The following is a 25,174-nucleotide window of genomic DNA, read 5'->3' as shown; positions in this document are numbered from 1 at the left end:
TTCCTAGCTAGTTATCTGCTTCCTGAAACCAATTTTAATAGCCTCTGAGTATTGCCACCTCCATCTGATTCGATTCTGGTTTCTTATTTTGTGATTGTAGGCTGAATGTTTTTCTCTCATGTTCCTAACTTTGACTTGACAGTAACTTGATCTGCGTTTTGAACACACTTCCTTAGTGTTTGTCTGCTTTTGAAAAGATCCCTGTCTGTTTCTCTGATAGCAACCTACCCATCCCAGTGAACGCTAACACAATGGCTCAGTAAGCAGTCAATCTATTTTTCCTGGTAGCATGACCACCCAACCACCTGCCCTTCAGTAAGAATAGGGAGCTGTCATCTGCAGACTGCTTTTCCCTCTCAACTGTATCTGTTGTCAGATTGTATAGGAATGATAGCTGTGTGCTTCCTGCAGAACAGACCAGAAAAAAATCTCGCCTTTGCATTGCTTCACAGTTGTGTCATGGTGTCCCTAATTTCCTATATTAACTAGATTATTAGTGAGTAATATTTTTTCAATTTGTTGGTTGCCAGAGATGACTTTCCAATAAGTTTATCTAAAAACCTAGCCAATCAATTCATCTTAATTAAAAGGAACTATCTCCATTATTCCCACTGTCTCACCACTGGGTTGACCCCAGCAATGGCTTGGTACTTTTCTTTGAACTCTAGGTATGGCACATGAAGAATATGAAGGCCTTGGGAAGACCTCAGCCTCCCTGGCGTTGGCTTGCTTAAAAACTGTGGAGAACAGCATGACTCTGCCTTCACTGGTATCGAATCCCCTAATCCTGGGCCTCTGCCTTTTTTAGGCCATTTGACAACTTTTGCTAAATCCTAGCACATTGGCAAAGCAACTCAACCAGCCATGCAACTGTAGGGAGCCACAACCAGATTGTGCCCTGCATAGAAGATGATATCAATGTTGGCGATTTAACTTACACTAATATTTTCTGCAATAATGTTTCTCTTGATTTTTACTGATGCCTAATTACAGTTGACCCTCAAACAAAATGGGTTTGAACTGTGTAGATTCACTTATATGCCTTTTTTTTCCTATAAATACTGTATTTCCCTCTGGGATTCTAACATAAATAAATGGATGGTGAGGCCTAATTTTTCTACTAAGAATTTTACTTCCTAGAAGATTTGGTTTGGCCCTCTTACTCCCAGATGTGCCCGGCTAAAATTTACTCAAGTAGAGGTATGGTTAAAACCTATGTATAGTTTTTTTCAAATTTACTTTTCTAACATGAAGTGCTTTTTCATTTATTTCTCATAATTAGTTTATGAGGAAAGTATAATTAAACCTATTACAGAAATGCAAGCATTTGTTCTCAGCTAATATAACAATTCACATTTAGCCAAGCATTGTACAAAGTATATGAAGTGCTTTACACATATAGGCTCTCTTAAGCACATCCAATTATTATGACACTTTACTGAGGAAAGAAGGCTTAAGATAGTAATCAAGTGACCGAGATTCTTTTTTTTTTTTTTTTTTTTTTGTATTTTTCTGAAGCTGGAAACGGGGAGAGACAGTCAGACAGACTCCCACATGCGCCCGACCGGGATCCACCCAGCACGCCCACCAGGGGCGAGGCTCTGCCCACCAGGAGGCGATGCTCTGCCCCTCTGGGGCATCGCTCTGCCACGACCAGAGCCACTCTAGCGCCTGAAGTGACCGAGATTCTTACCAGTGTTACTAATGGCCTCCTATGTTGTCTAATCCAGTGGATCCTTTTCTATCCTTATTTTACTCAACCTCATTACACTAGTCAGTCCTCTTAGATTGACACTATGATGGCCAACTCATTTTCCTACCTTATCGGCTTTCTTTCTGACTCTTTCTTCTTTATCTTGACTCTCAAAGATAAATTTCTTTAAGATAGGGTCCTGTCTTATTTTTATTCTCTTTCCCTAGATGATCCCAAACTTTTTTGTTTTTTCTGAAGTGAGAAGCAGGGAGGCAGACAGACAGATTCCTGCATGTGCCTGACTGGGATCCATCCAGCATGCCCACCAGGGGGCAATACTCTGCCCATCTGAGCTGTTGCTCCATTGCAACTGGAACCATTCTAGCACCTGAGGCAGAGTCCATGGAACCATCCTCAGCACCTGGGCCAACTTTGTTCCAGTGGAGCCTTGGCTCCAAGAAAGGAAGAGAGAAAAAGAAGAGGGGGAAAAGTGGAGAAGCAGATGGACGCTTCTCCTGTGTGCCCTGGCCAGCAATCGAACCCAGGACTTGCACACACCAAGCCAACGGTCTACTGCTGAGCCAACCAGCCAGGGCCCCCAAACATTCTTATAACTTCTAGTGTAATCTGTATGTCTACAATGATAACACTTATACCTCTATTGAAAACATCTTCTCTGAGTACCAATTTATTTATCTGTCTATCTGGTATCACCATTTGGATGATTCATGGGTATCTTAAATTATATAATATATCCAAAGCTGAATCCTTGACCGTCAGCTTACAAATTTATTTCTTCCCATTCTCAGTGGGTGCATCACCCTTTATCTAGTTACTCAAGTCATATTGGAAGTCATACTCTTCTTTAAATGCCTATATTCAGTCTAGTACCCAGTTGTCTCAGTTTCACTTCAGAATGTCCCTTATCTTTCTATTTTTCTTTATCTTGACAACTGCCATTTTAGTTCAAACCACCATCATCTTTTTTCTGCACTACAATAATTTCCTCAGAGGGTCTCCCCTCTGCTTTGCCCCTAAAACTCTTCTCCATTTAGCCACTGTAATTCTTTTTATTTTCTTTAATTGTGGGTAAAATTTTTACAAGAAATGTTACAGAAAAGTGCTCAAGTCATAAATGTACAACTAATGATTTTTGACCACTTGAACATACTTGTAGAACCAATACTCAGATCAAAAAAATAGAATGCGATCAGTACCCCAGAAACCCCTCATAATCCTTCCCTGTCATTACCCTCATCAAAAGTAATCTGAGTTCTTTTGCCATAGAGTAGTTTTGCCCATTTTTGATCATTCTATAACTAGTAGCAATAGGTTTGAAACTAAAACCAACTCATGACACTACAGCCTAACCTCAAAGGCTTCCTTTAGACTTACACTAAAATACAAATATGTGACCTGCCAGTCCCAACACAATCTGGTCTCCACTGGTAGAATCCATCGGAGTCCCAAAGACCAGTGTAACGGGCTTTAATGAAAGGAAACCTGCCGGGCTGTCTCGTAAGGGAGAGCAGCAGCGGCTACAGTTTTTAGGCCACTTTTTAAGGGTAAGGTTAGGGAAGTAGGAAGGGTGGCAGGGCATTTGTTGATTGGCTGTCGCTATCGCTGGACGCAGGGGTGCTTTTCACCAATTATGAATGTTGGTGCATTATCAATTGTCAGCAGTTTCAACTGTCCATGACTTCATCGGACATTCTTTTGTGGTTGGTCACCTGCTGCAAGCCCTGAAATGAAATTCGTGCAGGCAGAGTTAAAGAAATGACACCTAAGATCCACATACTTCCCCCAGGGCAAGTCCTGTGATTTCTCATTTACTCAGTATGCCCCCAACTCACTTGGCCTTGTTTTAATTTCTTAAATATCTCTTTCTTGACTGAAGGCCTTTGCATATGCTGTTTCCTCTGATAGAAGGCTAGTTCCAGGACGGCTAGTTTCTTCTCACTTAGCATCACCTCTCCAGAGAAACTGTCCACCCCTCTGTATCTCAAACTCTTCTCGCATCCTGCTGCTATAGGAGGGGCTTCTGTGTGCGTCTGGAGTGGCCCAGGGTTCTGCACTGGACAACCAAAAGAGGCATAAGGAGATCTTTTTCTTCATTTGTTCTTAGCAGCTTTGCACACACACCAATTATGGGAGTAATTAAATTGGTTAATTTGGTTAAAAAAAAGAATCTGGGAGAATTAGAAAAGATGTCCCAAACAGAGATGGCAGAATCTGAAAGGCCCTCTGCTGCCCACTGGGAGGCCAGGGCGGCAGCCCTCAGCCCCGCACCTCCACCTATTTTAGATTCATTGGTGGGAAAGGGGAACGACAAACTTTTTCTTTTAAAATGCAACTATTAAGTCCATCAGTGTGTGAATTGTTAGCTATGTTTTGGTGGAGAGCACTGGCCCCCGGACAGAGCAGTGTGCAGGAGAGCAGACTCCTGCCTACTTGGCCATTTCCCCAGGACGCAGGCGGCACATTCCTGGGGGAAACAGTGTTCTGTGTAAACTGAAACACTCATCACCCTATATCGAGTATGCTTATCTCAATCTGTGTGACTTTGACTTGGATTTCTTGGAATTCCCACCTGACCACAGTTCCTCAAGTTTCCTCCTACTGTGATCAAATAGTTCCACTCTATAAATGGCCACCTGCCTGCTGTTGAAACAGACATTTGGGAGGAAGGGAAACAAAGAGAGGAAGGAGGATGAGTAGTGGGCCAAGGATGTTGTCCAGGGAATAACATCTATCCTAGGGGAAACGGATACAAAGTTGTCCTTGCTGTTAGGCAAGCCCCCCATGTGCACCCTCCCCGCACACACAACACCTTGCCCAGGCCTGTGGAATAAAGCTGCATAAATATTTTCCCTAGAAATTTCCCCCCAGTTTCACAGAACACTCCAGTTTGAAGAGGATTTGTGAATGAAGTAGCTCAGACATCCTCAGGGTTTGGGTTCACCTTGGAGAAAATAATGTCCAGAGTAATGCATGAGAAAGTATGCCATACTCTCCAAATACTGCTCACAAAAATTAGGGGATCAGGAACGTGCAGATACTCCAGCACTTTCAGCCTTTTCACAGTGCATTTTCACAAATGAAATAAAAGTTGGTTTTGCATCTCAATTACATAATTGAACAATTTTCTTTGACTTGTCATTTGTTTTTCTGATGTTTTTGTTTAATAAAAAAATCAAATGCTTCTTTTTTTTATTGCTTCATATTAATTTTGAAATATCCCCTAATTTTTGTGAGCAGTATATTTGCTGTCATGCAAAATAGGCTTGGAGAGAATACAAAAGCAATCATTTGCTCATAATAATCATAATTAGATATTAAATATATATTTAATTAACTATTATTGATAATAATTTACTGTATAAAATATATTAGACTGCTGTTACTGTTTGAGTTTTAGTTGGGCAGTTTTCATTTTAAAAGACAGACTGACTAATTGAGGTATGAGTTGGTGGCGGGGGAGGGGATGGACAGAGGCCATGTGAAAAGCAGCTCTGCCCTGAGGTCAACGGAAAGGATTTGCTCAGTTCCTGGGTGTCTCTGGTGTTGGCTATGGAGAGTTACCTCGCCGTTGTTACCACAGGGGTCTTCCTCCAGCCTCCGAATGGTGGGCAGGAGGAGAAGGAGGGCTGAAGGAATGTTCTACTATCAGGGATGGAGGCCTGGCTTTCTGTGCTCAAGTCCGTACCTTGACTCCTAATTTTTCTCTTAGAACCTCTTCGCAGCTCTAGTGGCTTCACTTTCTCTCTTCACTTTTAAGTTTCACCTTTCTGAGGCGGATCGATTCATTGGTTTAAATTCATTTAAATCTGTCAAATTCCTGACAGAAAGAGGAAGAAAGGGGGAGGAAGAGAGAGGAAGAAACTGACTGACCAGTTCACTCTTTCAAGGATCTCCAGCCAGCAGAAGAATTCACTGTCTTTCCTGCTGGGGCTGGGACAGAAGGGGAAGGGGGCTGTGTAATACGTGTCCCTAAAGTCTGTCCTTTCGGAGGCACAGACGCTGATTCATCTTCCTTAGAAGCAAGTGTGGTTGCAACAGGCAACGTACTTGGCATTCCTAGTATACTCTCCTCAATAAAAGTCTTAATAATGATAGTAATGGGTACAAAGCATACAAAGTGATCTTTCTTTTTTACTTGATGTTAAAATATATGTATATAATGATGGCAGATTTTAAAAAATACATTCTTTAAAAAAGAAAGAAAGAAAGCTCTAGTCTGGAATGTTTATTTGACCCAGCTGTGGAGCATTATACTACTGATTCAAGAAATTAATATATTCTTTAGAAGTATTAGTATTATAATAGTCTATTCCTGCAAGCAATAAAAACCAGAACATCCTGGTTTATGTAAGGGCTGAGCGTTATACACCTGAACGTTGATGAAAAGGAAAGCTTTGATAATGAGGCTTTGGAGAGGCTGTTTCATGTTCAGCTATAGTATTCATTATAGATGTTAGGTATTTCCAAATCTTTTCTGTGTTATTTAACATGAGTTTAACCCATTTTTCCCTTAGACTCAATGGAAAACAGCTGTCAAGGGAATAACATGAAGATGTTTTTATCTTTTTAAGCTATTACTGCAGTGATGGGAGAAAGAACGTTTCACATTCTGCATAAAAACAAGATTATACACGTCCATTAATCATATCGAGACAAAAACCTGAAAACGATCTTTGATTTCTTCCATCCCTTACCCCCTGTTTCCAGCCAACCCATCATCAAATCCTGGTGGTTCTACTTCCACATTATATCCTGAATTCAAATGCTTCTTTCCATATTTACAGCTACCATTCCTGTCTCAGCCTGGACTACTGTTATAAGCTCTGTATTAAGGATGCACTCAGCAGCAAACAACAGAAAAATCAACTGTGTTAGTTTTGACAAATAGAAGTCTATGTGTCTCATAAAAATAATCCAAGGTTAGGCAGTCCAAATCTGGTGCAAGAGCTCAACAATATCATTGGGACTCAGGTTCTAGAGATCTTTATTTTCTATCATCCTTAATATATTCGCTTTCATTCTCATGCTTGTAACCTCTTAGTCTGCAGACGGCTGCTACATTGCCAGGCATTGCATCTGTGTTCCAAACAAGAAGTCTATGGATGGAGAGTGATTTCCTTCAGAAGTTTTGTCTTTTTATTCAGGAAGGGCAGTTCTTGCTAGAAGACCACCCCTCACAGCTCATCAGTCAGAAACAGATTGCACGTTTAGACCAATCAATATCTAAAGGACTAAAATTGCTGAGACAGTTATTGTAGACTGTTTACACAGCATCTTTTTTAACCTTCTGCTAATGTGCTTTCCTGTACATATGAGATATAAACTACATTCCCCTGACTCCCTTGCAGCTAGGGAATGAAGTAAAGTAACAAAAGGGAGGTACAAGCTGTCCATTTTGCTGGTGTCCATTAGCAGAGATAGGATGGTTCTGAAGAGATTAAACAGGCACTTGTTTGATAGCCTTTTCTTTATAAAATGACTTAAATCATTATCATTCCACTAGATGCTAGATTTGGCCCTTTTTTATTTCTGTCTCTAGATTTTTCAATAAGAGATATTGCAAAGTTAGATAATCCATAATAAAGCACTTCATAACATATTTGGTTTCCTCACAATTGATTATCTGTGCTTAGAGCAAGATAAAGTTCTTTGGTCTAAGAACCACTAACTGCTGTCCTCCAAAGGCACTGGCTGCTGCTGTTTGTATGGTTTTGATGGAGGTGTGATTTTTATAAATCATCTTGGGTCTGGAAATTGTGAGCAATGGTGATTTCTTTATTTTCTTGACTATTAAAAAAAAGCTTTAAAGAGAAGGAGTAGTTTTCTACCTGAAAGTATAGTCTTTATTATATATGTTTTATATGCTAGCTTCATTCCTGATTTTAACTTTTCTACTCTTTTTTCTTATTTCTTTGCTTCCTTTACTCATTTTTATTTAATTCTTTTGCATTTTTTTTCCACATGAAAGAAACACTGTTTGACAATAAGATCATAAGATTTTGTCTGCTAAAGAAAAAAAACTATTGGCCCTGGATGGTTGGATCAGTGGTAGAGCATCAGCCCGAAGTATAGAAGTCCCAGGTCAGGTCACACAGGAATAGTGACCACGTGCTCCTTCCCCCCTTCCCCCATTACTCTCTCTCTCTCTCTAACTCTCCCCCTCTCTCTCTTCTTTCCCACAGCCATGGCTCCAATGGTTCAAGCAAAGTGGGCTTTATGGTCTTCCCTCCGGCACTAAAAGAGCTTGGTTTCTGAGCAGTAAAGCAGCCACCCCGGCCAGCAGAGCATGGCCCGGTGGGAGCTTGCGGCGGGTCCTGGTCAGGGCGCATGGAGGGTCTGTCTCTGCCTTCCTGCCCCTGAACTGAAAAAACCCCACAAGAAACTAGTAAGACATTTGATCTCTCAAATTAGAAAAACTATCAATACACCAAATAGCAAAAGTAAAAGTTGTGGTTCATGATTTCATAGCCTTCAAATAACTTTAGTAAAATATTTTAAATTGCTCCCAAATATGAATCTCTGCTTTGTTCCTCATAAAAATACTGACTTTCCTCCATATGCTTGCCATGAACTTGTGAATAGGATGAAATAAAAGATGCACACTCAGTACTGACTTTAAATCATCTCACTATAGTGATAAGAACCTCACACATCATAGAATTGAACTGAAAGTCTTTGTCACCAATACTTTAGAGAAGATAAGTGCATATAAAAATGTTTTAAATACTGATAGGCAGTATAGCAAAGTAAGAAACTCATACCAAAATGCAAGTGATACTGTCTGAGATAGCTTTTTTTTAGCATGTGTGAGAAAGACAGAGAGAGAGAGACAGAAAGGTAGAGAGTTGAGAAGCATCAACTCTTAATTGTAGCACTTTTAATTTTTCATTGATTGCTTCTCATACATGTGCCTTGACTGGGGGGGGGGGGTTCCAACCAAGCCAGTGAACCTTCAGCCCAGTGACTTTGGGCTCAAGCCAGCAACCATGGGGTCATGTCTATGATCCCATGCTCAAGCCGATGACCCTGTACTTAAGCAGATGAATTCGTGCTCAAGCCGGCTACCTCAGGTTTTGGAACATGAGTTCTCAGTGTTCCAGGTCGACGCTCTATCTACTGTGCCACCACCTAGTCAGGCCTGTCTGAAACAATTTAAAATGGGACCACGCCCCAGATGGAGTGAAGGGTAGACAGCTAAGGAAGTTTGCTCTGCGACCCTGCTCATCTGACTGCAGAGCCCTAACCCAGGTCAGAAGCTTTACAGGGTGCCATTTTCAAAACTGAAAGATAATATTCCATCAGAGCATCTTAGTGATTCTGCTGCTTCCATGTCAAAACATGAGTGGCCATCCAATTAACAAATTCTAAAGTGTATTACTGTGTTTTATGAAATGCAATAAGAAGCAATGAGGCTGAATCAGAGCAAATTTTTGACCCCAAATAATGTTAACCTGCTCCATCAACTTTGTCTAACTGAACACAATTCCTAAATGGTTTCTGTTTCCCATCCCCATCCCCAAATCAAATCCACTCTCAAAAGCATTATCAGCATTGAACATTCTCAAAAGAGAGAGCTGAAGGTAACTTTAAAGGAGATGTGTAAAGTTTTGAAGAAAGGAGAATTATTGAATGAGTGTGTAACCCAGTGGTGGTCAACCTGGTCTCTACCGCCCACTGGTGGGCGTTCCAGCTTTCATGGTGGGTGGTAGCGGAGCAACCAAAGTATAAATAAAAAGATAGATTTAACTATAGTAAGTTGTTTTATAAAGATTGATTCTGCCAAACTTAGTGAAAATCTGACCTAAAGTACTTGGTAATTATTATTATATGTTTTAACTTGCTGTAACTCTGCTTTATAAATTTTATAAAGTAAAGTTACTTCCCTACTTTATAAATCACCATTACTGTAGAACTGGTGGGCGGTTAGAAAATTTTTCTGCTAACAGAGATACAGAAGTGGGCGGTAGGTATAAAAAGGTTGACTACCCCTGGTGTAACCTGTGGGCACTCTTTCCTTAAAATAATTCCTTGGCTCACCAGTACATTCACAAAATCCAAAATCCTTGGAGTGGCATGCAAGATTCTTTATAAACCCTGCTTTCCCTCCCAGCTTTATCTCTGGTCACTCCCCACTTGTGACCTGAAAATATCCAGCCATATTGAATTATGAGATTTGTCACATGCTCTTCTGCCAGTGAGCCCCTGCACAACCAGAAACACTAACCCACCTTTCCTGTCCATTCTTCCTGCTAATGACCCTGGCTAAGATTTCAGAACCTGCTGCAATTCTCACTTAAACTAAGGAAACTTCTTGCACACTTTTTTTAAAATCGATTTTAGAGAGAGAGGCAGGGAGAGAGAGATGAGAAAGATCAACTTGTAGTTGCTCACTCTAGTTATTTATTGATTACTTCTCATACATGCCTTGACAAGGGAGCTCAAGCTGATCTAGTGACCCCTTGCTCAAGCCAGTGACCTTGGGGTCAAGCCAGCAACCTTGGGATTATGTCAATGACCCACACTCAAGCCGGTAACCTCAGGGCTTCGAAGCTGGGACTTCAGCCTTCCAGGTTGGTGTTATATTCACTGCACCAGCACTGGTCAGGCCACACTTATATTTTTACAGCATCTAATGCTTACCCTACCATACCTTTTAATTGAGCAGAAGTTGCCTATGTACTCTTTGTCTTCAACTGCAAATTCCTTGCTTATCATTTCCTACCTAGCACCTGGAATAATGCGTGGCACATGAGAGGTGCTAGATATACACTTGTTAAATGAATGAAGGTTATTCTGAAGGAAACAATTCATCTGAACATGTAGTTTTGCTGTATTTGAAAAAAAAAATTACTCATTATCTTATGGACATGTTATGTTCTATTGACATTCATATTTCCTAATAGGTACTAAAAAAAGTGAAAAAGTTTTGCTATCTAATTTAATAATCCTACTATTATTTTTATCCCATGTTAAAGTTAATGAAATCTTCAAGGTAGCTTAAGCAAGACAGCTGCAAATAAAAATACTTATTTTAAAAATTAAAATACTCTCTAGGGCTGGTAATTAAAACATGAAACAAAGGTTCGTGATTGTTCCCTGTAGAATAAATACCTAGTCATGTTCTTGTTCTATAAAGAAAAGGAGGCTCTTTTTCAAGCTCTAAAGAAAAAATATTCAGAAGAAAAGTTGCCACTGTCTTTGCTCTGATTTGATAATGATGATTATGATGATGATGATGATGATGATGATGATGATGATTTACTTTGTTAAATGTGTAGTAGGTGCCAGGCCTTGTACATGAATTTTCTTTCAATTCTCACAACAGTGCTGTCATTACCTCTATTTAAAAATGAAGAAATGAAGTCCTTGCTAGATAGCTCTGTTGGTTACAGCATCATCCCCATATGCCAAGGTTGTGGGTTTAATACCTGGTCAGGGCACATGCAAGAATTAACCAATGAAGGCATAAATAAGTGGAACAACAAATCAATGTTTCCCTGTCTTCCTGTCTCTAAAATCAATCAATTTTTTAAAGAAAAAAATGAAGAAATCAGTTTTAGATAAGTTAGATAACTTGTTCAAATTTACACATCATAATTGTTACAGTTGACATGAGAGCTTAGTTTCTTTCCTGACTTCTGGAAAATGAAGTCTCATGTTAAAGAATACAAGGTGCTGTACCTGAGTTTTGGTGATTATATAACATTATAGTTATGGAACAGAATATAGGTCCTTCTTGGCCTCCATCTGATTGGTTTTTGTTATTAATGTGTCAGAAGTTACATTCTGTATTTACTACCTTTCTATTGCTACATGACAAATTACCTTAAAACTGGGCAGTTTAAAACAAACAGAAATTTATTACCTCACAGGGTCTGAGAATCAGGAATCTGGAGGTTGCTCAGCAGTGTGGTTCTGGTTCTGGGTCTTTCATGAGGATGCCGTCAAGCTGGGGTCCAGGGCGACAGGGACCCACTCTGAGCTTTCTCCTGGGGGTGTTGGCAGGCTTTTATTCCTTGCAAGATGTTGAGCTGAGCGCTTCAGATTCTCCTTGTCTGTTGACTAAAGGTCTTCCTCAGTTCTTTATCACATGGGCCTTGCAGAAGGGTAGGTCACAACATGGAAGCTGGCTTTTCTGAGTGAGGGCTCTAAGAGAAAGAGAGAACAAGAAACAGGTTCTTTAAGAGGAATGCAGCCTGACCAGGCGGTGGCGCAGTGGATAGAGCATCGGACTGGGATGCGGAGGACCCAGGTTCGAGACCCCGAGGTCACCAGCTTGAGCACAGGCTCATCTGGTTTGAGCAAAGCTCACCAGCTTGGACCCAAGGTCGCTGGCTCGAGCAAGGGATTACTTACTCGGTCTGCTGAAGGCCCACGGTCAAGGCACATATGAGAAAGCAATCAATGAACAACTAAGGTGTCACAATGAAAAACTGATGATTGATGCTTCTCATTTCTCTCCGTTCCTGTCTGTCTGTCCTTATCTATCCCTCTCTCTGACTGTCTCTCTGTAAAAAAAATTAAAACACACACACACACACACACACACACAGGAATGCAGTAGACTCTTATAACCTACCCTCAGAAGTAATACAGCATCATTTTCACTGTAGTTCATTCATTAGACCCGAGTCACACAGTTTTGCCAAACTCAGGAGTTACTCAGGGCATGAAGTCCAGCAAAGGGGAGTCCTTGGAAGCCATCCTGCAGGCAGTCCACATGCTTTAATAGGCTACAAAGATAGGGGTGTCTTGGTTTCATTCCCGAGTTCCACATTTCCACGTGTTAGTGTTAGCTTTTTCTCTTTATTTAAATGAAAAGAAATTAGATTGACTCAAATGACAAACTTCAACTTTGTAAAAAAACAAAACAAAACAAAAATCCTTTCACTAGAAGACAAGATTAGAAAAGTGAAGTAAAATTTAAAATATCTTTAATTCATGACATCAAATTGCTAACAAATTTCTGAGCAGATATCATTCTCTTCTAATACAGTTCAATTGTACATCCAAGATACAATAAGCCCAAATAAAAGACCACACAATAAGTAAAGAATGCTTAAAATATTGTGTAATATCAATTCTTGATAATGATCATGTGTCTCCAATACTTCTGTTTCATAACTAGACATATTTCTGAAACCACTGTGACAAGTACCATGCCAGAGACTCCTTGGGGACAAGGTGAAGAACACATATTTAAAATCAATTTAAGAAAAAGTATGTTACTGACTTATACAATGCAATTAATCATTTTTAGAGTCTTTTAAGTCAGTTGTTTTTAAAAATAAGATAAATACACACTTTAGAACTAGTGGTTAAAATGAAATAGTAGTTATTTCCAAATATTAAATCAATTTGGAATGTTACATATTTTAATGCCTGGAAATTTAGTCTTCCTCTACATTGTTTTAAATTAATACCTTACAACACCATTATTATAATAACTAATCATTTGTTCTGTGAGTTCCTTAATGACCATGACTAAAAACCTTAAAGTTCTGACCTGAGACAGCATGAACCTCATTCATAAATGCAGCTGTATGGTTTCATGAAGGGCTGTAAGGTGTTTGCCCTTGACTCATTATAAGGTGAAAATTATAATCAGGAATTTATAATTGTTAACTGACCTGTGAAGGCTAAAATCAAAGAATAATTCTTTTTTTCTTCCTATTGTTGAAAATTTGTATCATATGCAACTCCAGAGCAGCAAGCGTTACACAGTAAGTGTTGATTACCTTTCAGACTTGATTTGTGACTTCCAGAGGTCAAAATTGAACTAAGACTATTCCAGGCTGATAGGAGAAATTTGCCAGTATTCTTTTTATAATGATTTGAATTTAGACTTTGTCTACTATGTAAGGAAAAATCATATTCTCTTCTTTTTGTCACTTAATTAGATATTCATTTTCTATAAAAGCTATGAAAGTTTTACAATCATCTTTTGAAAAACAAAAGGAGCTATATGGTGAACATTTTCTTTTTATGAGCAAGTAGTAGAGTGAAACCTCATTAATTTATATCTTGTGGATTTTGAGTTTGTTGCTACTGTTACAGTGATTGTAAATATATTCTCACCTATGCATACTTTATTAAAAGTTTTATAAATATATCTGAAATGTAAATTAGATCCCACAAGAGGCTGTTTTTATACTTAAGATAATTAACATACTAGGACTTTACAAGTATTTTATTTAATTAATCAGTATTATTGTATCACTACCATAGCCTCTAATGGATTGCTGTCCATCAATCCTTGTCAGGATAACCCTGAGAAATGTCTTTGTTTACATTGCAATGTAGTCTTCTCATTAATTCACATAGAATTTCTCACAATCAATTCCACTTACTTGGTTTTATTTTTTTAAAAATCTGAGTGTGCATTATTATTCAATATAACATATCAACAAAATTTGAAAAAGTATCCATTTCAGAGAAAAGTAGATTGTTAAACTTTTCTAGTTATATACTAAATAGCATACAACTAGAAGTTTCTTAAATTGTCTCTAATTTATATTTTTATTTTTTAGATTTTATTTATTCATTTTTAGAGAGAGAGGAGAAGAGAGAGAGAAAAGAGAAAGAAGAATAGGAGGAGGAGCAGGAAGCATCAACTCGTATATGTACCTTAACTAGGCAAGCCCAGGGTTGTTTTTTGTTTTTTTTTTTAATTTTTTTTTTTTTTTACAGATTTTATTTATTTATTTTAGAGAGGAGAGAGAGAGATGGGGGTGGGGGCGGGGAGCAGGAAGCATCAACTCCCATATGTGCCTTGACCAGGCAAGCCCAGGGTTTTGAACCGGCAACCTCAGCGTTTCCAGGTTGACACTTTATCCACTGCGCCACCACAGGTCAGGCAAGCCCAGGGTTTTGAAAGAGCAATCTCAGTGTTGCCAGGTTGACACTTTATCCACTGCGCCACCATAGGTCAGGCAAATTGTCTCCAATTTCTAACTTTAAGTTAATTTTTTATGTTAACTGAATTTTCAGAGGAGAATTATCAATGCACATTTTTATTTCATTGCAGAGAGAACATTGCCCCAGGACCACCTTACTGGGGATATAGAAGTAGATAGGCATTGAGGTCATTTCAAAGTAATACCAAAAAAAAAAAATCAGATGTATAGCTGGACACATTATGTAAATATATTTTCAAAATAATAAGAAAGAAATTATTTTACATTCAACTCAAAGTTATATAATATAATCTGTACCCAATCCATCCACCAATCAATAAGTACTTATTAAATATCTACTATGTTCCCAGCACTGGGCTAAGTTTTATTTGGTGATTATATCATTACAACTAACATAATTAAATATAAACATGTATTTCTGCATTCAAAGAGCTTATAATTTATTGGGGTTATAATATTTAAACAACAGAGATAATTTAAAATTTTTTTATTGATTTGAGAGACAGAAAGAGAAAGAGGGGGGAGAGGAGGGAAGAGAGCAAAAAAGAGAGAGAAGCATCAACTGTTGTTCCACTTAGTTGTTCCTGGGGTTTTTTTGTTTGTTTGTTTGTTGTTTTAGTTGTGCACTCATTGATTACTTCTCATATGTGCCCTGACTAGGGATTGAACCTGTGACCGCGATGTGCCAAGATAATGCTTTATCCACTGAGCCACCTGGCCATGGCTTAAACAGCAGAAATAATTTTAAATGGAATTAAATTTTTTAAAATTGTACATTATAAATTCAATAGAAGTTGAGAAAATAAAGCAATTAATAGATGCTGGTGTGTGTTCAAGTGAAGTTAAAACAAGAGGGGGAACTTTGAGCAGGTAGTTAAGAGGTGACTAGGATTTTAGCAAGGGACTTAGAATATATTCTCAGGTGGCTTTTCACCAATGCCTTAAAACAAACTATAATTAATTAAATAGTTATGAACATCTTTCTTGACATAAAATATGGCGGGAAGAAAGCAGAACTTCTTGGATTCCATTTGCTCAAGTTTGGTTATAGTGTCTTCATTCCACAAGAAAGAATAAAGGTTAGAAAAGAAAGTGAACATCTGGAGGGTGAGATGAAAAATAGGTGGGAAGTGAGTAAGAAAGAAACTACTGCCACAATTTAATAAAAAATATATTGACAGAGTGCGTCCTACTTGCAAAATATAAAATATGAAGCAGTCACATGTAAACAAAAGCCAATCCATGTGTCCATGGAGTTCACAAGGTGGAAGAAGTGTTAAGGAATATACAACAGATCTTAGTGGTGTAGATTAAATCCCATGAGCACTGACAGAAGGGTGAAGTCAACTTTCAAGTATGTAAGTCAGAGTGGGTTTTATGGAAAAGGCCACATCTTGTAAATCTCAAAATGTGTATGTTGTCAGAAGGAATGGCAAGGGAGCCTCTGACAAGTAATAGTTATTCTGGGTGGTCTTGTGTCTGCTAAAGATTAGGAGTTATCATAGAAAAGGGGGAGAAACTGGACTTTGGGGTCAATAGCAGTGTCTGGCACACCTGGTTTGTATAGAGACTGCTACCAGAAGGTGACATCTGGCTGATATGCAGAGTGCACATTGTCCTGTTGCCCAAAATGATTTGGAATATTTCCTTACTAGACATATTCTGGCTAATGAAATACGTTTTAAAAAGTTGCTCAAGTGGCCTAGTCAGATGAATGAATTCTGAAAGTACCTAGATGGGGCGATAAGAGAGCAGTTCATCCAGCAGGAGATAAACCTGAAAAGTGGATGATGTACCTTGTGAGCTTACCCCGACCTTCTCAGCCTTGGCTTTGACCCTTTTGTCTGTCAGTCTTCTCATATTCAGTCCTGAATGCTAAAACCCTCATCTCCTCAGTCCCTTTGTTGTTTTTATATCTTGTTCCCTGGAAATTAAAACTCAAGCTTCAGAGTTGGCCATATTTTTGCTCTAAATCTTCCATTATCCAACTACAATGTTGACATACTTAATCTCCTTTATATGACGAGTAATCAACTCAGCTGGAAAACTTCATCTAAGAGAGAACAGACAACTTTTCCCATTTAGTTCACACACATTTCCCTTGATCCACTTTATTCTTGCATTAAAGGCCCTCCATGTCCCCAAAGACCACTTGGTTCCTCACTAAAAATGACCATAGAACAATATCACCTTGAGCATAATTACTTAAAACATTGGTAACTGATTAATGAACTGGGACTTTAATTTTTATACTCTCAAGCTAGAATTGTTTTCTTATTTAAAAACATAACATTTGGCTTTCTAGTAGTCTAAAAAGACTTCACCCAAATCAATTAGTTCTGCAACTAGTTTCCCAAATACTTAATAGCACTCAAACACAGTACTGAATGGGCTATTTGTTTATAAAAACAGCACAAAACAAACCCCAAAAAACAAATAACAAACAAAAGAACTATGCCACTTTACACACTGTTGTCAAGTTTTTGTTTTTTTTCAGGTTTTCCATTTCTTTTCTTTTTTTTTTAAATTTAATGCAGTGACATTGATAAATCAGGGTACACATGTTGAGAGAAAACATCTCTAGATTATTTTGACATTTGATTGTGCTGAATACCACTCCCCCAAAGTTAAATTGTCTTCTGTCAACTTCTATCTGGTTTTTTCTTTGTGCCCCTCCCCTCCCCCAACCCCTCTCTCCTTCTTCACCTCATCCCCCCTCCCCCCACCCCCCACCCCTGTTGCCATCACAATCTTGTTCATGTCTCTGAGTCTCATTTTTATGTCCCTTCTATGTATGAATTCATATAGTTCTTAGTTTTTTTCCTGATTTACTTATTTCACTCCATATAATGTTATCAAGGTCCATCCATGTTATTGTAAATGATCTCATGTCATCATTTCTTATGGCTGAGTAGTATTCCATAGTATTTATGTACCAAAGCTTTTTAATCCACTCGTCCTCTGACGGACACTTGGGCTGTTTCCAGATCTTCGCTATTGTGAACAATGCTGCCACAAACATGGGGGTGCATTTCTCCTTTTGGAACAGTTCTATGGTGTCCTTGGGGAATATTCCTAAAAGTGAGATAGCTGGGTCAAAAGGCAGTTCGATTTTCAGTTTTTTGAGGAATCTCCATACTGTTTTCCACAGTGGCTGCACCAGTCTGCATTCCCACCAGCAGTGCAGGAGGGTTCCCTTTTCTCCACATCCTCGCCAGCACTTATTCTGTGTTGTTTTGTTGATGAGCGCCATTCTGACTGGTGTGAGGTGATATCTCATTGTGGTTTTAATTTGCATTTCTCTAATGATTAGTGATGTTGAGCATTTTTTCATATGCCTGTTGGCCATCTGTATGTCCTCTTTGGAGAAGTGTCTATTCATCTCTTTTGCCCATTTTTGGATTGGATTGTTTGTTTTCCTGGTGTTGAGATTTACGAGTTCTTTATAAATTTTGGTTATTAACCCCTTATCCGACATATTGTCAAATATGTTCTCCCATTGTGTAGTTTGTCTTTTTATTCTGTTCTTGTTGTCTTCAGCTGTGCAAAAGCTTTTTAGTTTGATATAGTCCCATTTGTTTATCCTGTCTTTTATTTCACTTCCCCATGGAGATAAATCAGCAAATATATTGCTCCGAGAGATGTCAGAGAGCTTACTGCCTATGTTTTCTTCTAAGATGCTTATGGTTTCACGGCTTACATTTAAGTCTTTTATCCATTTTGAGTTTATTTTTGTGAGTGGTGTAAGCTGGTGATCTAGTTTCATTTTTTTGCAGGTAGCTGTCCAATTTTCCTAACACCATTTGTTAAAGAGGCTGTCTTTACTCCATTGTATTTCCTTGCCTCCTTTGTCAAATATCAGTTGTCCATAGAACTGTGGGTTTATTTCTGGGTTCTCTGTTCTGTTCCATTGATCTATATGCCTGTTCTTATGCCAGTACCAGGCTGTTTTGAGTACAATGGCCTTGTAGTATAACTTGATATCAGGAAGTGTGATACCTCCCACTTTATTCTTCTTTTTTAAGATTGCTGAGGCTATTCGTGTTCTCTTTTGGTTCCATATAAATTTTTGGAATATGTGTTCTATATCTTTGAAGTATGTCATTGGTATTTTAATTGGTATTGCATTGAATTTATAGATTGCTTTGGGTAATATAGACATTTTAATGATGTTTATTCTTCCTAACCATGAGCACAGTATATGCTTCCACTTGTTTATATCTTCCTTGATTTCTTTTATCAATGCTTTGTAATTTTCTGAGTACAAGTCTTTAGTCTCCTTGGTTAAGTTTATTCCTAGGTACTTTATTTTTTTGGTTGTAATTGTGAAGGGGTGTTGTCAAGTTTTTGATAAACAAATATACTAATATTATTGAGGGGAATGGATGACTCTAACTTAGAGCAAAAAACATCTTCTGTGCCTCCTTCAAACAATGGCAGTGATTATCCACTATTTTTCTTTTTGACACTTATCTCAGTCTCCTTAGTTGCTCCCTTCTTACTTCCTTCAATTAAATGGTGATGCACTTTAGGGCTCAGTCTGTGGATTTGCCTCCCCTCTGCCTGCTGCGGCCATCTTGATTTCATTTAATAGAAAGGCTTTAAGAAATACTTCTGTGCAGACAACTCCCAACTTTATATATTCACCTCAGACTTCTGTGAACAACAGTCTTACGTATGCCTTGTCTAGAGAGCATTTCCAACTTAATCTTATAACAGAACTTCTAATTTTTCCCTCTAAATAAAAACTGTTCATCCTACTGTCTTCTCCACCTTGATAAATAGTAACTCCATCCTTCCGAATTGCAAAGGTCAAAAATCTTGGTGTCATTCTTGACTTCTCTCTTTTCTCTTGCACCCCTTGCCTCTGTTCAGTGAAGAAATACAACAGGTTCACCTTTATCATCTATCCAGACTTCCAGCACTTGTCACTACTTCCACCACAGTATGTGCTGCCATCGTCTCCTTCATCAGGTCCTGGCAATAGCCTCCTAATGGTTTCCCCCTGCAATCAAACCCCCACACCTAAGGTCTATCTTGAATATAGCAGCCAGGATGATCCTTTTAAAGCCTATGTCTCTGTTCAAAACCCTCTAACATATTCCCACCTCAGAGTCAAAGTCCTTAAAATTGCCTCCAGTGCTCTTTGGGGTCTGTTCCCCACTGTCCTCCACCTTTGCTCCAGCCACAATGGTGCCATGCTATCCCTCCAAAACTCAGGCACACTCTTCAAGATGGTCACAACTGTTGGTCCTTTATAAAGAATAATCTTTCTCCAGATATACTCATAGGTAATTTCAGGCCTTGGATTCAAAGTCACCTTCTCAGGGTCTTTACCTGACTAACTTATTTAAAATCACAACTGCCACCTTTCCCCCAACATTTTCTTTTATCTCTACTTTTCTCCATAACACTTGTTACCTTCTGATACATGTTTTACTTATTTGGTTATTTTCTGTCTCCCCTCATTAGAATGTAAGTTTCTTGAGGACAGAGAACTTTGTTGGTGTGGTTCATCTAGGAAAATGCCTAGCACATAATAAGTACTCAATAGATAAGTGTTGAATGAATAAATAAATAAATAGTAAGCACTTATGGCTAACTAGGGAAAAAACATAATTAAGAAGAATGTTTTCATGAAAAAGAAACTCCTTATGAGGAGCCACTGTGCCTTTTCTCTCTTTGTGACTTCAGCATCTAACAGAGTGTCTGTCATTTTGTGGGCATGCAATAAATACATGATGAGTTATTTTTTGGAGAGCACTGACTAAAACTAAATCACCTGTGTTCAAATCCTAACTGTTCAGCTTAGCAGCTGTGTAACTTATGAAAAAACACTTAATATCTCTGGGCCTAATATCTCTATAAAATAAGAATAACAATTTAATAGTAATTATGCATGTGGTTGTTGTGAGGATTAAATGAGTAAGTATATTTAAAGCAAAGAACAGTGCTTGGCACATAGTAACTATTAGATGGTGATGATGAAGGTGATCATCCTTTAAAATGAGAATATTTTGAATAAGCTAAATCAACTTAACAACTTAAGTTTTTTAGATGTGAATGGGTTACAGGAATGTGATCAAATAAGCAAATCACTTCTCAACTGAAAATTTGTGAATAACTATTGTACTACAGCCTGTATGCTAAAATCTAAATGTCTAATTTGGCATTCAAGGCCATCCACAATTTGTACTCGACATTTAACTTAAAAGTTAACAATTTAAAAAAAAAAAGAAAAATTAACAATTTTTTTTCAAATAACAGGCGAGGAACTTTCCAGAAATGTAAGATAATGAATTAGTTAGGGATAAATACTGCCTCTTATTTTTATAGCTTTATAAGATTTTCAAAAACTTTTACACAGTCAACTGGTTTAGAACAGTGACCACATTAAGAAGAAAACAGGACATGCATCATTATCTTCATTTCACAAATAAGGAAAGTAAGATTCAAAGAGAATAAGTAATTTTTTTTATAGCTAGCCATTGGTGTATTTAGAACCAGAAAAGCCATTCTTTTGGTACTGAATTCAAGGTTGCTTTTACTACAACTTTCTATTGATAGATGATTACATTAATGAGTGCATTTTATATACCTTGTATTATTTAGCACATGCTAAGTATATAATAGGTGCTTAATACATGTTTACTAATTGCTTAAGGGAAAATATATATTTATTCTTTGATTTACTAGACCTGTTAGAGAAAAGAGATAATTCATATCATTCAGCAACAAATAAACTGAATTTCAAATCATACTAACTCTTATACTGATAGGTTCAGTACTTTTTTAAGGCACAGAAGCTATTGTAATGGGTCTATGATTTTATATTGATATTCTTAAATACTCCTTGTCTTTCTAATGGAAAGACACCCAATCTATCTTCTAAAAGTTCTGTAGAATTGATGCCTGGGTTTCATGACTTGAGTAATTTTCTTTTGAACTAGAGAATAAGTCATCAGACCTTATAAGATCTGTTTCCTTCTGTGTGTGTAATTGTCACCCCTTTTCTCCCATAATTGAAGGATCAAAAATATCTGACTTTAAATTGTCTTACATAGGAGTTTAAAATCTTACATTTTATCTTTCCATCCCACATACCCCAAATTTTCTAAATATAATAAAATACAGGAAATAGTATAATATTTATATTGAAGACCTATGTTTGAAATATTCATTTCTTTAAAAAAACTTTTTAATTATACTTTATATTCAATAACACTTTATACTAGTTTCAAGTGTACAGCATAGTGGTTAGAGAATCATATACTCTACAAAGTGTCCCCCTGATAGATCCAGTACTTAACTGGCACCATACATAGTTATTACCATATGATTTACTGGTTTCTCTGCTGTACTTTACATCTCTGTGACTACTTTGTAACTACCAATCTATACTTCTCAATCCCTTCATTTTTTTACCCAGTCCCCCAGCCTCCCTACCCTCTGGCAATCTTTAGGCTATATGTATCTATGAGTTTCTATTTTGTTTGTTTATATTGTTCTTTAGACTCCACATATAAGTGAAGTAATGTGCTACTTGTCTTTCTCTGACTTATTTCACTTAGCATAATACCCTCTAGGTCCATGCATGCTGTCATAAATGGCAAGATTTTGTTCTTTTATGAAGGATTAATATTCCATTGCATATATATATACCACAGATTTTTTATCCACCTGTCTATTGACGGGCACTCAGGCTGCTTCTATTGCTTCGCTATTGTAAATAGTGCTGCAGTGAACACAGGGGTGCATATATTCATTTGAATTAGTGTTTGGGTTTTCTTGGATATATACCCAGAAGTGGAATTGCTGGGTCATAAGGCAGTTCCATTTAAAATTTTAAAAATATTTTTTATTTTTAAATTACATTTGATGTACAATATTATATTGCTTTCAAGTGTACAACCCAGTGATTAGACATTTATATAACTTATGAAGTGATCACCTTGATAAATCTAGTACACCATACATAGTTATTACAATATTTTTGGCTATGTTGCTTATGCTATACTTTAAATCTTCCTGACTACCCTGTAACTACCAATTTGTATTTCTTAACCTCTTCAACATTTTCACCCATCTCCCTTACTCCCCTTCCATCTGGCAACAGTCAAAATGTTCTCTGGGCCCTGGCCGGTTGGCTCAGTGGTAGAGCGTCGGCCTGGCGTGCAGAGGTCCCGGGTTCGATTCCCGGCCAGGGCACACAGGAGAAGCACCCATCTGCTTCTCCACCCCTCCCCCTCTCCTTCCTCTCTGTCTCTCTCTTCCCCTCCTGCAGCCGAGGCTCCACTGGAGCAAAGATGGCCCGGGCGCTGGGGATGGCTCCTTGGCCTCTGCCCCAGGCGCTAGAGTGGCTCTGGTCACAACAGAGCGTCGCCCCGGATGGGCAGAGCATCGCCCCCTGGTGGGTGTGCCAGGTGGATCCCGGTGGGCACATGCGGGAGTTTGTCTGACTGTCTCTCCCCGTTTCCGGCTTCAGAAATCGAAAAAAAAAAAAAATGTTCTCTGTATCTATGAGTCTGTTTTTGTTCTGCTTGTTCAATTGTTTTGTTTTTTAGATTCCATATTTAAGTGCATTCACATGGCATTTGTATGTCTCCATCTGACTTATTTCACTGAGTACAATACCCTCTAGGTTCATCCATATTGTTGTAGATGGCAGGGTTTCATTCTTTTTCAAGGCTGAGGAGTATTCCATTGTGTATGTGCACCACTTTTTTATCTTTTCATCAATTGATAGACACTTAGATTACTTCCATATCTTGGCTGCTATAAATAATGCTGCAATGAATAAATGGATGATAGATATGTATTTATTGCAATTTTATTTTTCATATTTTTTACCTTTTATTTTATTTTATAAAGAAGACCCTTTAACATTTCTTGTAATATTGGTTTGGTGGTGATGAACTCCTTAGCTTTTCTTTATCTGTCCTTCAATTCTAAATGATAGTTTTTTCTGGTAATCTTGGCTGTAAATCCTTGCTTTTCATCACTTTGAATATTTCTCACCAATCCCTTTTTGTCTGTAAAGTTTCAGTTGAGAAATCTGCCAACAGTCTTTATGGAAGATCTCATGTGGATAACTTAACTGCTTTTTTCTTACTACTTTTAAGATGATCTCTTCGTCTTTAACTTTTGGCATTTTAATTACGATTATGTGTCTTGGTGTGGGCCTCTTTGGGCTCTCCTTGTCTAGAACTCTGCTTCCTGGACTTGTATATCTATTTCCTTCACCAGGTTAGGGAAGTAGTTTTCTGTTATTCTTTTTTTCAGATAAGTTTTCAATTTCTTGTTCTCTCTTTTCTCCTTCTGGCACCCCCACGATGTGAATGTTGGTACACTTAAAGTTGTCCCAGAGACTCCTTACACTAGTCTCTTTTTTTTTTTTTCTTGTTGCTGTTCCAATTGGGTGTTTTCTGCTTCCTTATCTTCCGAATTGCTGGCTTGAGTCTCTGCTTTTTCTGTTCTATTGTTGAATCCCTGTAATGTATTCTTTATTTCTGTTAGTGTATCCTTTATTTCTGACTGGTTCTTTTTATGTTTTCTACCTCCATGTTTATGTTTTCTATCTCTTTGTTGAAATTCTCACTGAGACCATTGAACATCCTTATAATCAGTGTTTTGAACTCTGTGTCAGGTCAATTGCTTGTCTCTATTTTGTAGATTTCTTTTTCTGAAGTTTTGTTCTATTCTTTTATTTGGGACATGTTTCTTTGTCTCCTCATTTTAGCTGTCTCCCTGTGTTTGTTTCTATATATTGGATGGAGCTGCTATGTCTCCTGGTCTTGGTAGAGTGGTCTTGTATAGTAAGTGTCCTATAGGGTCCAGTGGCATGGCCTTCCTAGTCATCAGAGCTGGGCACTTCAGGTGTGCCCCTTGTGTGCACTATGTGCACCCTCCTGTTGTAGTTGAGCCTTAATTACTGTCAATGGAAGGCTGATTGCATTACTTCTAGGCTGACTGGCTGTGTGGATCGGCAGTGCCCACAGCAGAAGACCTGCAGGGCAACAGCCAACCCCACAGAGCAGGACTTGCTTTAGTGGGGCTCTGGTGCCTGCTGAGTTTGCCCTTTGATTGTGTCAATTGTGGAGGTGGTTGGGGGTGCTTTGGTGCAGTCTGAAGCTGTACACTAAGTGCACTGACTCTGGGGCTTTGCAGGAAGTGCAGGCCAAAGTCAGCTGCCACCTGTGCCCTGCCTGGGGCTACCGGCATGAGCTACAAATTGACCTGCAGATGGCTGCTGTTTGTGCTGGGCTTGGGGGTGTCCAGGCGAGGCCACCTACAGCTAGTACCAAGCCCAGGGGCCATTTAGCAAGAGATACAGAGCATGCTGAGGCCAGATGCTGCTTGTTTAAGATTTGTGAACCTTTAAGAGATTTTAGGAAAATCTGCAGCCTGAGTCAAGACAGGTGGATGTATGAAACAGCCGTTGGAAACGGCTTGGGTGGGCCTGCAAGTTTGTTGGGGCAAGGTCTCAGGGAATCACCAGGGTGGGGTGAACAGTGTTAACCCAGTTGATGGAGACACAGATATA

The sequence above is a fragment of the Saccopteryx bilineata genome, chromosome 5 (genome assembly GCF_036850765.1).
Source record: "Saccopteryx bilineata isolate mSacBil1 chromosome 5, mSacBil1_pri_phased_curated, whole genome shotgun sequence".
NCBI classification, from domain to species: Eukaryota; Metazoa; Chordata; class Mammalia; order Chiroptera; family Emballonuridae; genus Saccopteryx; species Saccopteryx bilineata.
Note: the sequence above shows the minus strand (reverse complement) of the source record.